Source organism: Triticum aestivum, chromosome 1B (assembly GCF_018294505.1).
Source record: "Triticum aestivum cultivar Chinese Spring chromosome 1B, IWGSC CS RefSeq v2.1, whole genome shotgun sequence".
NCBI classification, from domain to species: domain Eukaryota; kingdom Viridiplantae; phylum Streptophyta; class Magnoliopsida; order Poales; family Poaceae; genus Triticum; species Triticum aestivum.
The window spans coordinates 240,725,909-240,742,510 of NC_057795.1; positions in this window are offsets into that span (position 1 = coordinate 240,725,909).

A 16,602-nucleotide genomic window follows, 5' to 3' on the forward strand; every position below is an offset into this window, starting at 1 on the left:
CTGCCTTGTCCCCCGCAACCAGGGAGAATCCCTATGTCAAGTGGGTGGAGCCGAAGTATGGCGCATCGCCGAGACCGGATACCTATCCGGCACTCCCAAGAAGGCACCGGAGAACTGGCCTTCGGAGTGGTTTTATATTGACGACGTTCCCCTTATGGATCCAGTCCGGACAGGTCTCCCTAAGTTCAATAACGCTCTGCCGAAGGCGCGTCGAAGCTGGCGCCCTCGGGGCCCCCAAGAGGAAGACACCAGAGAAATACACTTTCTGATGAGCAGGATAAAGTTACTGGCCAAATCCGGGCTGACGATAGTCGAGGTCATGGCAATATGCATAATGCGGGGAGTGCAACCGCTTCAATATCGGGGGAAGCCCATGTGGCACTACAACGGGGAAGATGATGCCACCCGTTGTGGCCGTAAAGGTCCGGACTCTGCCAAGGCTCTGGCGAGGATATTGTCCGATTTAGATAAAGGGGAAGAAGAAGAATTCCTTCACATTAAACCGTGGGATGGGTTTTCTATGTACAACCCCCCAAGCTGGGTAAGTCTTCATTCTTTCCCCTGCTTCATTTATTGTGGCGTTCTTCGCCAAGATTATTTACCTCGATATTTCTGAGCAGGAACTGAGGAGGGCCGTAGAAGGAATCTCCAGCCCCTCCCCGCAGCTAGAGGACCCCGGAAGGGCCCTCGATCCAGGGCTCGAAGAAGATCCGGATATTACTGTGCAGCTCATCAACGGGATATTTTGTCAAGCAAGCTGCCATGGCGCCTCAGTGGCTATTATCGCCGACTATCCTGGACTGCTACCCACGTCGCGTGTAAGCCAAGCCAAAAACCCTATCCTCTAAAGAGGATTCCTTTCTGATGTCATGCCTTGCACCTGAAGTGTCGTGTTTTTGCAGAGACGACGGTCAGAGCGCGTGGCCGAGCCCCTAGGGGCCCATCGGCAACGGGTGTCCGGATCGGGCAGGCTTAAGAGGAAGGCGGTTAGGGCCGAAACGCCACTACAGAGGTAAGGTAAAAACCTGTTCTGTGATTATTGTATTTGAAATGTAACAGCGCCCTTCGTGTCCTGGTAGGAAGAGGAGTAGCCGGACTATATCCGGGGATCCTACCAATCACGCCTCCACCAGCCGGATTCCAGAACCGGCTTCGTTAGAGGAGGCGGACGTGGGGCCGATGCCGCATTGTCCTCCGACAGAGGACGCGGATATGCTCTCGCCACGAATTCCAAAGTAGAGAGCGCCCTGGATCACCGACGCCGACGGGCCGTACTTCGCAACATCTTTTCCGAAGAGGCATTTAATGCTTTCAATTTCGGAGACGCATACATCCGAGCTGCTCAAGGCGGGCTCGCCCGAGCGACGGACCAGTATACCCAAGATATACGGGTAAGAAAATTTGATAAGAATGTATAGCAGTAGCCCCTGAGACTTGAAACGGTTGGAACAACTATTTTAAGGATCAATTTATACATAGGTGCTTGTAGATAAGAATGAGCAATTGTCTCGGGAGCTGGAGCAGTGCAAGACCCAGCTGAGGGCCACAGTTGCCAAGTTAGAGGAATCCCAGAAGGCCTCATCTGGTAACATTTGTCTCAATTATACAAAGATGTATCAGTTAGTAAGTGGCTCGTATGATAAGTCTAATAGAAAATTCTGTAGACATTCCCGGGGTGAATCCGGAGTTGGTAGGAGCTAACGAGTCGCATCTTCAAAGGCAGCTGAAAGCTGGCGAGCGTATCCTTACGCAAGTTAGGCAGGAGAAGAACAATCTTCAAGATGCCAATATCCGGCTGGCCGTGGAATTAAAAGATGTCCATGCTCAGCTGGCGGACTCTGTGAAGGAGAACAAAAGGCTTCGTCGCGACATTTATAGTAAGTGCCTAGACGAACCGTAATACAGCTCGGCAAGGAAGCATATTGAAAGAATTTTTACTTATAGGTATGTTAACGGGCCACCCCGAGGAGGAGATGCCCGCGTCTGCAGGCGATTTACTCCAAGACCTCTCACAACTGCACGAGCAAGCTCGGCAGGTGATGCAGGGCGTTGCTCAGGCCTTGTGGCCATCAAGCTTCCTGCCGAAGGGCATGGGGGAGCTTGTGGATATGCTTCAAGGAGCACGGCGGCGCTTCCGATTGTGGAAGATGTCATCCTGCCGACAAGGTGCAAGAGAAGCATGGGCTATGGTGAAGACGCGCTACACCAAGCTGGACCCGAACCATATGGCCGAAGTCGGACTGGCGGGGCCAGATGGGCAAGAAATTCCCGTAAGTCTGGTGTATGACCAGGTAGCATTAGCCGCAAAGTATTGCCAACAGGATTGTAAGCTAGATGGCCTGTTGGATGGTATAGAGGAGGAATATAGTCAGTCCAAGTGACTTTGTAATTCAATTGACATAAGTAGTCCCTAGCCGGATTAAAATCATTTGTCATGGCGGATCTTTTCGCTTCAGCCCCCGGATCCGACAGTCCGAGGTGTATCCGAATACCCGCCCAGTTATGCAGAACCGCGGTATGCATGGAAACCAGGCGTAGGGGTCATAAGTGCTTGAACAGACAAGTACCGAACTAGTTATGTTATATTACATGGATAGTAAGAAACATCTTCCAGGGAGAATAGTTCCGTTAGGGGTTCCTTTCCCTGGGTACGCATGCGACGATGCACATGTCCGGACTGCGAACAAGGACGCAGGATACAAAACTTCTGGGGATTTGCGTTGTAATAAACGAAAAAACAACTTTTGTTCACCGACCGAATATTCCCTTAAGAATGCTAGATTTCGGCTTCACCCAGTCTGAGGTACACATCCGGCTGAACCGACAGTAACAATCACAGAGGTGCTCCCCTTATGCCCTAGCCGAATTAACGGGAACGTAGGGCATAAACACAAGAGCCAGGCAAACCAGCATGGCCACATCTTAAGTCATATCGATGCATATAATGGTGAATAAAAGGAACATATGGAAAAAGAACGCATATGTGATGGGCAAAAAGCCATTAAAGTAATTATATTTAGCTTCCGTATAGGAAGCCCCCAGGTATTGCTTACACACATAGTGCGGTCGGAGTGATCCGAGCATCCGTACTGTATTAAATACTTTGTGTGAAGAGGAAAAAAGGTCGAGAAAGGAAAAGGGAGGGAGCATAATTAAAAAGGAGGGGTTAAGGAGACGAACACTAAGTTCGGCGCTAGGCGTAGAAACTCTGGAGTCTGGCCGCGTTCCATGGGTTCGGCTCGAGTCTATTATCGGATGCATTACGTAAGCGGTACGCTCCTCCGGTGAGAACTTTATCAATGACGAAGGGACCTTCCCACTTAGGTTTGAGCTTGTCCTTCTTCTTCTCCGGTAGGCGTAGAACGAGTTCGCCAATATTATAAGTTTTGGCCCGCACTTCTCTGCTTTGCTACCATCGAGCCTGCTGATAGAATGCGGAGCGGGCTTTTGCGATGTCGTGCTCCTCCTCCAAGACATCCAAGTTATCCTGCCGATCTAACCCAGCTTCCTTCTCTTCGTACATGCGTACGCGAGGCGAATCATGTATTATATCGCAGGATAGTACTGCTTCCGGGCCGTACACCATAAAAAATGGTGTATATCTGGTGGTGCGATTCGGCGTGGTCTGCAGCCCCCAGAGCACGGAGTTGAGCTCTTCGACCCTGTGCGTGTCCGACTCTGTCAAGGATCGCACTAGTCTGGGTTTGGTGCCGCTCATGATGAGACTGTTTGCACGTTCGACCTGGTCATTTGTTTGGGGATGATAGATGAAAGCGTAGTCGAGCATAATGCCCATTTTGCCGCACCAAGTTTTCACTTCATCGGCTGTGAAATTTGAGCCATTATCAGTGATGATGCTATGGGGGACGCTGTATCGGTGTACAACCCCGGATATGAAGTCTATCACTGGTCCGGATTCGACCGTTTTGACTGGTTTAGCTTCTATCCATTTGGTGAACTTGTCCACTAGGACCAATAAGTATTTTTTTCTTATGGCTTCCCCCTATAAGAGGTCCGACCATATCCAGCCACCAGACCGCGAAGGGCCAAGTTATGGGGATTGTTTGGAGAGCGGTAGGGGGCATATGACTCTGATTGGCAAAGAGCTGGCAACCGACGCAGTGTTGGACAAGGTCCTGTGCGTCTTCTCGGGCTGTCGGCCAATAGAAGCCTGTATGGAAGGCCTTGCTGACTAGTGCTCGAGCTGCAGCATGGTGCCCGCCCAGTCCGGCATGGATTTCAGCCAAGAGCTGCCGCCCATCCTCTTCGGAGATGCACATTTGGAGCACTCCGGCCGCACTTTTCTTATAGAGTTCCCCTTCATGGACTTTGTAAGCTTTAGAACGTCGCACGATGCAACGTGCTTTATTTTGGTCTTCGAGGAGCTCCTGCCTATTTAGGTAGGCCAAGAAAGGCTCGGTCCACAAGGCGATTATAGCCATGATTTCGTGGGCCGAAGATGTTATTTTGGTGGTGGAGCCTCCGATTATGTCTGATGGTTCGGAATCTGGGGGTGTATTCGGATCCATGCTAGTGTTGCCGGACTCCCCTTCCCATACCACGGATGGCTTGAACAGCCTTTCCTGGAATATGTTAGGTGGGACAGGGTCGCGTTTAGTGCCGATGCGGGCGAGAATATCCGCCGCTTGATTGTTTTCTGGAGCCACATGGTGAAATTCGAGCCCCTCGAACCGAGCTGACATTTTGAGGACGGCATTACGGTAGGACGCTATTTTCGGATCCTTGGCATCAAAGTCTCCGTTTATTTGTGATATTGCGAGGTTTGAATCCCCACGCACTTCTAGGCGTTGAATGCCCATAGAGACTTCCATCAGAAGACCGTGCAACACAGCCTTGTATTCAGCTGCATTGTTGGAGTCTGTGTATAATATTTGGAGTACGTACTGGACCGTGTCTCCGGTGGGAGACGTCAGGACTACACCTGCTCCCAATCCGGCCAGCATTTTAGAGCCGTCGAAGTGCATGATCCAGTTAGACTATGCGCCGTACTCTTTAGGGAGTTCGGCTTCTGTCCATTCAGCGACAAAGTCAGCCAGTACTTGCGACTCGATGGCCCGTCGTGGCTTGTATGTTATGTCGAATGGAAGGAGTTCGATGGCCCATTTAGCAATCCGGCCCGTAGCATCGCGGTTATTTATTATGTCGTTGAGTGGTACTTCGGAGGCCACAGTAGTCGAACACTCTTGGAAATAGTGTTGTAGCTTCCGGGATGCCATGAAGACCACGTATGCTATTTTTTGATTGTGTGGGTATCGGGATTTGCATGGCGTGAGGACCGTGGATACGTAATATTCCGGCTTCTGGAGCGGGAATTTGTATCCGTCAGCCTCTCGTTCGATGACGAGCACTGTGCTTACAACTTGATGTGTTGCAGCTATATACAGTAGCATGGGTTCGCCAATATTTGGCGCTGTTAGGACTGGATTATTGGCCAATAATGTCTTTATTTCGTCCAATCTGGCCACGGATGCATCCGTCCACACGAAGTGTTTGATGCACCGAAGAAGGCGGTAAAGAGGTAATGCCTTTTCTCCTAACCGGGTTAAAAGCGGCTTAAGGCAGCCACGCATCCAGCTAGTTTCTGGATATGCTTGAGGTCTGTTTGAATAGCCAACTGCGACAGAGCTCTCATCTTTGCCGGATTCGCCTCAATTCCTCTATTGGAAACAATGAAGCCGAGCAACTTCCCAGAGGGTACGCCAAAAACACATTTTTTCGGGTTTAGCTTGATGCTGTATGTTCGGAGGTTGTCGAATGTAAGCCTCAAGTCGTCTATTAGGGTTTCAACATGTCTTGTTTTTATGACCACGTCATCCACGTACGCCTCCACTATCTTGCCGATTTGCTTTTCCAGGCATGTCTGAATCATGCGCTGATAGGTTGCACCGGCATTTTTAAGCCTGAAAGGCATAGTGTTGAAGCAGAAAGGACAGTATGGTGTTATGAAAGCTGTTGCAGCTTGGTCGGACTTTGCCATACTAATTTATGGTATCCAGAGTATGCGTCGAGGAAACACAGTGAGTCGTGTCATGCGGTGGCGTCGATGATTTGATCGATGCGAGGGAGGGGGAAGGGATATTTGGGGCAAGCCTTATTGAGGTCTTTGAAGTCGACGCATAGGCGCCAGGATTTGTCCTTCTTTGGTACCATTACCAGATTTGCCAGCCAATCCGGATGCTTGATATCTCTAATGAATCCGGCATCGAGTAGTTTGGCTAGCTCTTCCCCCATGGCTTGCCGTTTGGGCTCTGAAAAGCGCCTTAGAGTCTGCTTGACAGGCTTGTATCCTTTTAGTATATTGAGGCTGTGTTCGGCCAGTCTGCGTGGGATGCCCGGCATGTCCGAAGGGTGCCAGGCAAAAATGTCCCAATTCTCGCGCAGGAAGTCTCGCTGTGCGGCGTCCATTCTGGGGCTTAACTATGTCCTGATGGAAGCTATCTTCATGGAGTCCGTTGGATGGACCTGGAATTTGACTATTTCGTTTGCGGGTTTGAATGAGGTGGACTCGGGTCGCTTGTCAAGTATCACGTCGTCCCTGTCCATGGTGGCGTGCAACGTTGTTAGTTCTTCGGCTGCTAGGGCTTCGGATAATGCTTCCAGGGCTAGTGGTGCGGTTTTGTTTTTGGCGCGAAGTGCGACGTCCAGATCACTGGCTAGAGTGATGATTCCATTGGGTCCGGGCATTTTAAGCTTCATGTACCTGTAAAGGGGTATAGCTTGAAAGCTTGTAAACGCGTCCCGCCCTAGAAGGGCGTGGTATCCTCTACTGAAAGGAGCCACTTGGAATGTGATTTCTTCGGACCTGTAGTTCTCCGGAGTGCTGAATACCACATCGAGTGTGATTTTTCCCGCACACCGTGCTTCCGGATTGGGGATGATTCCCCTGAAGGTTGTGCCGCTTTGCTCAATGCGGCTCTTGTCCATTTCCTTCTTGCTGAGTGTTTCTTCGTAGATCAAGTTTAATCCGCTTCCGCCATCCATGAGTACTTTAGTGAGCCGAAATCCGTCTACGATTGGGCTAAGGACCAAAGCGGCTGGTGCCCGGACGGTCTGGAATTGAGGTTCATCACTGGCATTGAAAGTTATAGCAGTGTCGTTCCACGGATTTATTTTTTACTATCTAGCAATCGTGGACATGCATCGCTTGAACATAAATCAATATCTACTTTGTATCATGGCCAAAGGTACAATATCGATTCAACGCAATAAAGATTGGACACTCACATATCACTTTTTTTTCTATTTAAATAAACCTTTTCAGTTGTGCATGCCAAAGTTAAAGTGATGTTTCTTCAAACAACCAATGTAGCTATCATGTACATGCACCATTGTTACTCTTGCATTCAAATTCATTAGTCTTGGATGATTTAAGTTTCTATTATGAAGTAATATATGTAATATTCATATATGAATTCAACGGGTACGCAATTTATGAAATGGAGGCTATGTAATCATATGAGGTAACACTTTTAAGTAGCGGACTACAATATCCATATCCTTTCGTGCGCCTGTACACTAACGCGTCAATGCATTATTTTTAAAGTAAATAACCAATGGCACTAAATTATCTATTTCACGAGAGAGACATAGGATGAGCGTTTGATCCCTTTTTTGTGAACGCGCCACTACACCCGTACGATTGGCCACGCTCGTGTGAACGTCCAAGTTATCGGCGCATCATCCTGAGTTATTGTCTTTTTTTCTGGGGTGGATTTCACACCAGTTATTAACTGATGACGCATGCCCCATGTACACAGTCTAGCATGACCTTCCCGCTAGCATGGTCCAAAATTAGTTGAAACTGGATATGAACGATCCCGCGGGCGGCAAAATCTCCCGCCTCCTTCTAAAATTTCTGCCACCTTAGTCTTTAGCATGCGAAATTCCCCTTTTGTCCTTGGTGCATGGAGACCAACATTTACAATACCGCCTTCATCTACATAATAGGTCGGGGCTGCTTTGGTAACTTCCGGTTCCCCCCACTACACGGCACCCCCATTTCCTCTCCCCCTCCCGAAAAAACGACTAACTTCACAGCACCAAAGCATCTTACATCACGCCGTCCGTACTTCATCGACCTTTCTCCCCTCCCCTCTCGAAACCCTAGACTACTCATCCACCGGCGTGCCATAACCCATTCACTGCCAGCGACGTCCACCTCGCCGGATCTGCTTCTACGGCCGCATCTACCCCTCCCACATCCCCTAGAAACAAGTAGACTCCTCATCCACCACTATACCATTGCCCATTCAGTGTCGGCCTTGTCCACGGCGCCGGATCTGCTTCGCTGGTACTCTCGTCAACCGCTGCGCATCTGCAGCGGCTCATTCGTACTCCCCATCGAAGACGCTTCGTCCAGACCCCCGGAGCCGCCCCACCAACGCCCCCGTCGATGGTCTCTGATCCTCTTCGCCGACACCTACCTCAACCCTACCGGAGCCGCTTCGCCGACACCATCGTCAACCCTACCGGAGTAGCTTTGCCTATACCATTCTCAACCCTACCGAGGCCGCTTTGCCAACTCACAAGTCCACGGCCTCAGATCCGCTTCCTCGCACCCTCATCCAACCTACCGGAGCAGCTTCTAACGCCTCGTCCACGGCCGCATATCCGCATCATCGACACCATCCTTAACCCAACCACCGGAGCAGCTTCTGACGCCCTGTCCACGACCGTAGATCCGCATCGTCGACACCATCCTTAACCCAACCACAGGACTAGCTTCACCCATGCCCTCGTCCACGGCCACAGATCCTCTTCGCCCACACCGTAGTCCACCCTACCGGAGCCGCTCCACAAACACCCTACTCAATGGTTCTAGATCTCCTTACCAGACCTCGACAGCCAGCGCAGCATCATCACCCTTGAGGTTTCTAACCTGATTCCCATCGTATAGCAAGATGCCAAGCACCCGCCACGGCCTAGGTACTTGTCACCTTTAAACCCATCCAGCATCACGTGCCCGATGTACTTCAAATATACTAACAGGTCGCTGTTACTTTTTATGCAGCTGGCAAAAACTACAAGGACGATGTTTCTTCTGGATCTAACAGCTTGGCCAACCAAGATCCTGGACTGAGGCATTGCTATGATCTTGTAAGTGCGTCTCTCTCTCTTGTATTGTTTTGTACCTGCCAGCATGCTTTGCTAGGATTTTCGACCAGTAATCCCTTTGTGCAGAGAATGATTTCTACTACTGGCTGCTAAATTAGATATGTAGATGTCATACATGATACTACCTCATACCTCCGTTCCTAAATATAAGTCTTTCCAGAGATTCCACTATAGGCTACATACGGAGCAAAATGAGTGAATGTACACTCGAAAATGCATCTATATACATCTGTATGTGGTCCATACTGGAATCTCTACAAAGACATATATTTAGGAACAGAGGCAGTACATTACACAAAATCATAGGTGGCATGTAGGAATTCCAGTGTACTACATTAGGATCCCTTAGAGTGCCTGCTAGTCCAGCACACAGAGTCATGGCTAGTTTATACTACCACACAATCATTAATTGGTGGTTTAAATATGCTCAAGGGATATGCAATGTATTATCATGTAGAGATGTCTGAAATTAGCCGTGTCAACTTGCAGATAGGGTTACACAGTGAAAAAGTACAAGATGTATGTGGCAATTTCATGGAACATCGCAAAAAAAGGAGAGGCAGTGGTGAGCCTATACAGTGTGCTATGGTACGTCACTCCTCCATTGCAATCATCATGACATGTTATTTGTATGTTAGTTCGATTGGCCAAGTTTCTTAGGTACAGTTATTACGAGTTATCTAAGAAAATAAGCACCTGTGAATATAAGCTCCATGTAATAAGCCAACCAGTTCTTTTCATTGTGTTTTCAGCTTATCTTTGGTATGATCAGTGAAAAGTCTAGATTGAATTATATTTTTTTCGTTTTGCTGCCCATATGAAAATTAATTTGACTTGCAAACATCACAAATTGAATCCAGTGCAGTAATTAATATGATAGGAAAACAGACCATCAATATTTGCTCAAAATGCAAATACAAAGATACCATCTACTTGGCACAATCTACTTTGGTCAATGTTTTCCATAGAGATCCCATTGCCTAATTTAGACGGAGAACGCATGAACCACATTTAAATGCAGAACAATTATTTATTGAAATTCGATGGTCCAAGTGGCTGGTTATTATCATATAGCAACACCACCTGAATGCATCATATAGGAGCAGCAACTCATCATACAGCAGCAGTAGTGTGCAATTCATCATATACCAGCAGCAGCTCATAGCAATTCATCATATAGCAGCAGCAGGAGCAGCTCATAGCAATTCATCATATAGCAGCAGCAGGAGCAGCTCATAGCAATTCATCATATAGCAGTGCTACGTCTTCAGCCTGCGTTGGTTTTCCTTGAAGAGGAAAGGGTGATGCAGCAAAGTAGCGTAAGTATTTCCCTCAGTTTTTGAGAACCAATGTATCAATCCAGTAGGAGGCTCCTCAAAAGTCCCACGCACCTACACAAACAAACAAGAACTCGCAACCAACACAATAAAGGGGTTGTCAATCCCTTCACGGCCACTTGCGAAAGTGAGATCTCATAGAGATAATATGATAAGATAAATATTTTTGGTATTTTATGATATAGATTGGAAAATTAAAGATGCAAATAAAAGTAGATTGAAAACTTATATGATAAAAGATGGACCCGGGGGCCATAGGTTTCACTATTGGCTTCTCTCAAGATAGCATAAGTATTACAGCGAGTGAACAAATTACTGTCGAGCAATTGATAGAAAAGTGAATAATTATGAGATTATCAAGGCATGATCATGTATATAGGCATCATGTCTGTGACAAGTAGACCGAAACGATTCTGCATCTACTACTATTACTCCACACATCGATCGCTATCCAACATGCATCTAGAGTATTAAGTTCATGAAGAACAGAGTAACGCATTAAGAAAGATGACATGATGTAGAGGGATAAACTCATGCAATATGATATAAACCCCATCCTTTTATCCTCGATGACAACAATAAAATACGTGCCTTGCTGCCCCTGCTGTCACTGGGAAAGGACACCGCAAGATTGAACCCAAAGCTAAGCACTTCTCCCATTGCAAGAAAGATCAATCTAGTAGGCCAAAACAAACTGATAATTTGAAGAGACTTGCAAAGATAACTTAATCACACATAAAAGAATTCAGAGGAGATTCAAATATTTCTCATAGATAAACTTGATCATAAACCCACAATTCATTGCATCTCGACAAACACGCTGCAAAAAGAATTACATCGAATAGATCTCTAAGAAGATCGAGGAGAACTTTGTATTAACATTCAAAGAGAGAGAAGAAGCCATCTAGCTAATAACTATGGACCCGAAGGTCTGTAGTAAACTACTCACAACTCATTGGAAGGGCCTTGGAGATGATGTAGAGGCCCTCTGATGTAGGGTGGAACCCTATGGTGATGATCTTTCATGTTTGGAGTGGATCCTATGGGGAGACACAAAGAACGCGTGGAAGAACACGAGGAAATCACGGGGAGGAACGAGGGAAAACACTCAACCAACAAGGAATCGGTCACACAAGTGCTAGATCAAAGAACACAAAGAGATACACGAGATCCAAAGTCAACAAAGGTAAGGATACAAAGGTAACCGATCTTCTCCGTGAGGAGGTCTTGAATCCACAAGGGGATCTTCCCACGAGGGGGTCTTGAATCCGATAGGATCTTCTCCGAAGAGGCCGCAGTCTCTCACGAGGAGGAGATCCGATGGATGAGCGAAGCTCTATCTCTAACTTGAGCTAAATCAACGCTAAACCTAACTAGGAGGAGGTGGAGGAGTATATATAGTCTAGGGCCACGAAGGGGTAAGTGAAGGGGTACATGGGCTGCGGCCCAACACACTGTGCGCAGACAGGCACTAGACGTCCGGAGGGTTCCGGTCGTCCGGAGGCTCGGGAAGGTCCGGACGTCCGGTGCTCTTTGGACTTCCGTAGATTCGGCTCGGGTGCGCTTCGGTCGGACGTTCGGAGAGGGCCGGTCGTCCGGAGGCTCGCGGGGTCCCGGACGTCCGGAGTTCTTCGGATGTCCGCAGATTCGGTTCGGTGGTCGCTGGCACGGTCGTCCGGAGGGGGCCGGTCGTCCAGAGCCTGGGAGTCGTCGGACGTCCGGTCCTGGTCGGACGTCCGGCCGCTGTAGCTTCGGGCAGCTTCTTCTCTTGGTCCTTGTACTTGGTGTCCTCGCCGTCCTGTCCATGGTCTTCCTCCTTGTTCTTGGTCATGCATAGCACATATATATGAGGTAGTAACCATGTCTCACATGTGGGAAGTGAAGGTTCGGAGAGGAGCAAGTTCACCTTGTGTCCAATGGCGTATAGTTGAGGTCTCGTCATAAGTCCTCTTAGGGTTTGGAGAGTAGTCAGAGTGTACATGGGGATGAACGTGGGATGCTCCGCATCATCTCCCCCCCCCCTTGGGAAAGATCCGACCTCGGATCATGATCCTCATCACCATGGAAACGGTTGTCGTCGACGGACTTGTAGTTGGACGAAGTTGAAGACATGGCGCAATCCAAGTAGTCCAAGGTGTCGGCGGAGTGATAGATATGCAAAAAGAGCAAACACAAGCAACACTCGGAAATACAATGGTTAGCGCACACAAAGTGTCCATAATGTAAGAATGAGTCCGTGCGGCAAGATTGGTCGTGACAAAATGCATGAAGCTTATCAAGATGATCTAGAATGGGATGCAAAGCATTCATGGGAGGAAATGCAATCATTGTGCACACAATTGTGTTATGAATATGAGCAATGCAACCACGATGCAAAATTATGTCATAATGAGATGGTTTATCAATAGCATGAATATGGCAATGGATGCTCAACATTTGTATGTTATCATGTAGTTGATGATGGACAATATGATCATGATGTATGAATATGCCATCAAAGAAGATCACAACAAATTTGCTAAGGAAATGCACAAGCTCATATGTCATGGATGACATGGAAATAGATGCAACAAGGCAATCATAATGTGAGTCAATCCATGCATAGGGTGCAAACTTGTGGTGAGTGTGATATGTCCATCGAGCATGACATGTATGAGCACAATCAACAAATATGGAGGTGTTGGTGTACCAAAGCTCGATGTCGAGGCATGAGTGGAGTTCCGAAGATGCATCCAATAAGTGCGAGCGCTCCTCAATGTGAAGGTCCATGTAGCCAATCTGCAATGTCTTTCCTCCGTTCACGAGATGTATCATGTAGACAACAAGAAGGAAACAACAATGAAACAGTGACCCATCCAATATGCGTATTTGAGGATGGCTCAAAGGGAAGGAGTTCACCTTATGAATGTTCTCGAAGATGTTGGAGTTGCACATCATGTATGCCTTCACATAACCAATATGTCTTGTGGTGGTACCGCCTTGTAAATGCTCCAAAATGAAAGAACATGACAAACACTCGGAAAAACAAATGAGGTTAGCGAAAGTGCAAAACCTATCATTCGTGTGGTAAGATACCAAACAAGTGTATGCATCATGCTCATCATAAGAAAGGGCAAGGGAGCATTTCATAGTATGAAGGCATAAGATGCAAGAAAAACCAAATGCAATAAGCTCAATCAAACAAGCATGCATCACAAGTAAGGTGTCAAAGTCTCCAAGATCAATAAGCATAGGATGGTTGCACTCAATACAAGTTGATATGAAAGAGGCAACTAATGGACACAAGAGACAATGATCAAGATATATCATGTGAGGGGCATGAGCATATATGTCATCAACCCAAGAAAGCGAGTAATAGTGGAACATGGGTGATGCAACATAGCAAGCAATCATAGCAATCAAGTTAAGCATGCTAGTAGTGCAAGATGCAACTTACTAGAAGGAATCATGGCAAGCATGTCATGTGTGCAAATAGTGGGCATGAGTAATGGACATGACATAGCACAAGCATGGATGCAAGATATGAGGGAAGTAGGTTCATGGTGTTGGCAAGAAGTCCTATGTAAATAGCAATGGAACATCATGACTCTCCCAACACAAGAATCAACAATAGTATGAGGCACATGATAAACATGGCAATAGCAACAAGGATCTCCACCAAGCATGCAAATACACATAGAAGTATCATAATGGTGAATCATGGGCAGATGCAAGCAAGGGTCACAATTGCATGGCAAAGGCATAGAAGCAAGTTTAACATGCAAAGTGAACACGGTAAAATGAGCATAAGGGGACAAATGGTATATAGCCCATAGCCATGTGAGAGCCAAGTAGAAGAGATGCGCGTAGTCCTTGCACGAAGGGAACGATGGAAAGGATAGTCCACGAGATCCCAAAGCATCGTTGCTCTCAAGAGCTCGTTTCGTCAACTCTTGGGATTGAGAGGTTGACGAGTATACATGAGTACCTACACAAAATAAAGACAAAGGAAAAATTGTGTGTGCATGGTATATGTACACATCATCCATCATGATGCGCACATGCATGTGTCGGTTAGCACAAAATAGCCAATGCTCAAATAAATGAGATGCGTGATATAGAAACATGTCATCCATCATGAGAGGTTTGTTGTTATGTATGACATAATGGAGACTCAAATTGTGTAATATATCATGAGAAATATCTAGAGCATTGTTATTCATGTAATGCATATGATGTACACTATGATGAGAATCATGCAAAGTATGGAATGCATCAAAATCTCCTAATATGTATGAGGAAACTATGGGGGTCTCCTCATGAGCATTAATGGAAACATCACATGGAGAATATTGACAACATCCAAAACAAAACATATTTGGAACAATGTGATCATGGCATGACATAGTAGATGAATTGCAGAAATCATGTAAAGGAAGCATGGCAATATCATCACAAGAGAAGCAAAAGCCAATGACCATCATCTCGTCATCTATGCCATAAGTGCAAATAGGATTGATTTTAATGGGGCATGCATAGTTACTATGTTGAGATTGAAATGAGGCAATATGGGAGATCTCACTCATAGCATATGACAAGTTCAATGGGTTGTCAAACATGATGTGACCAAAAGAATTTTCACATGATATCCTATGGAGCATAGCATCACAACTAGGCAACTCAACATGCTCATCATCATATTCATCATAAATAGGTAAGTCAAGGCATGAAGAAGTCTCACTTTCATGAAGCATGGTAATAGGTGGGTCAACATCATGGGAGCAATCAATGTCAAGATAGTCCACTAGTGGGACAAGAGAAGTACCATCACCTATGTTACCGTTGGAGCGTCGCTCATGTGTTGTAGGTGAGGTGTTGAAGATCGTCTCATTGTCATCTTCATGTTGATGGAACCATGTGGGGTGTGCTTCATCGTCCACCATGGCCATCGGTTTCTCCATTGGAGGGATGGACTCGTCGAGGATAGGCATGTCGTCATGTAGGAGACCTAGGACCATAGAAGAAAACACACTTGGAGTAGAGGTTAAGTCGTCAGAAATCATAATGGCCTCACATGCCGTGTCAACTACCTCACTCTCTAAGTGTTGTGGCTCACTCACTCCCTCAAGGATTCTCTCACTCATATGGTTGGTGGAGGCACTCAAATGGCGCTCAACCTCACATAGGATGTGTGGCATGCTCTCATGTGTGGGGCTAGTGGTGGTCACACTCATCCTCTCATAGGAAATGCTCTCAATGTCACATATGGTGGAGTCACTCATGTCACTCATGTGGTGGTGGCTCTCCTCACATGGCACTTGGGGCATCTCGACATATGTGGGTGTCAGAGAGATGTAGGTGCAAATGTCTCCATGCGCGGTCGCGTAGCTTGACTCGGAGGAGGAGTCCAATGTGGGCGCCGTTTTCATGGTGTTGAAGAGGTTCGCGCTCGTCGCCGTGGTCGAAGGGGATGGCCCTTGCTCGACCGTCTTGTCGCCGGCTTGGTGTGGGAGGCCCATATGATGTGGCACCTCGTAGCTCATCTCCATGACCGAAGGGCGTTTCCCATGCTCGGCCATCTTCCTTGGGGGGCTTCCGAAGATGGAAGTGTCGCCCTCGCTTGTAGGCAGTCGCCTTGGACTTGATGAAGTCGATGTGGGCGTACTCGTGGGAAGTAGGCGAAGATGCCGTACTTCCAAAGAAGAAGATGCCTTGATAGCACTTGGCGAAGATGCCAAAGTGGTTGTTGTAGTCGTAGCACCATCTTGGTGGTGGTCGTCTCGCGGTCTTCTCTTGTGCTTATGAAGCTTGGACTTGGCGTGAAGTAGGGCTTGTTGGGACTTGTGCACTTGCGCTTGTGGAGCATCTTCATGATGATGATGTCGTTGTCGTGCTTGAGCTCATTAGCATTCGTCGTCGTCGTGCACATGATGCTTGGAGGTGACTTGCCCTTCATGACGATGTTGATCACGAACGTGATGGTGGTCGCCATGTAGATGTTGACTTGGACGACTTGCGCTTGCATATTTTTCGTGCTCCGAAGACTTGTGGCTTGAATGTCGCCGCCTTGAAGATGATGAAGGGGAAGCAGACTTGAGCAAGGTCCGAATCTCCTCCATCCTTGCATCTTTGTGACGCCCGGGTAATCAAG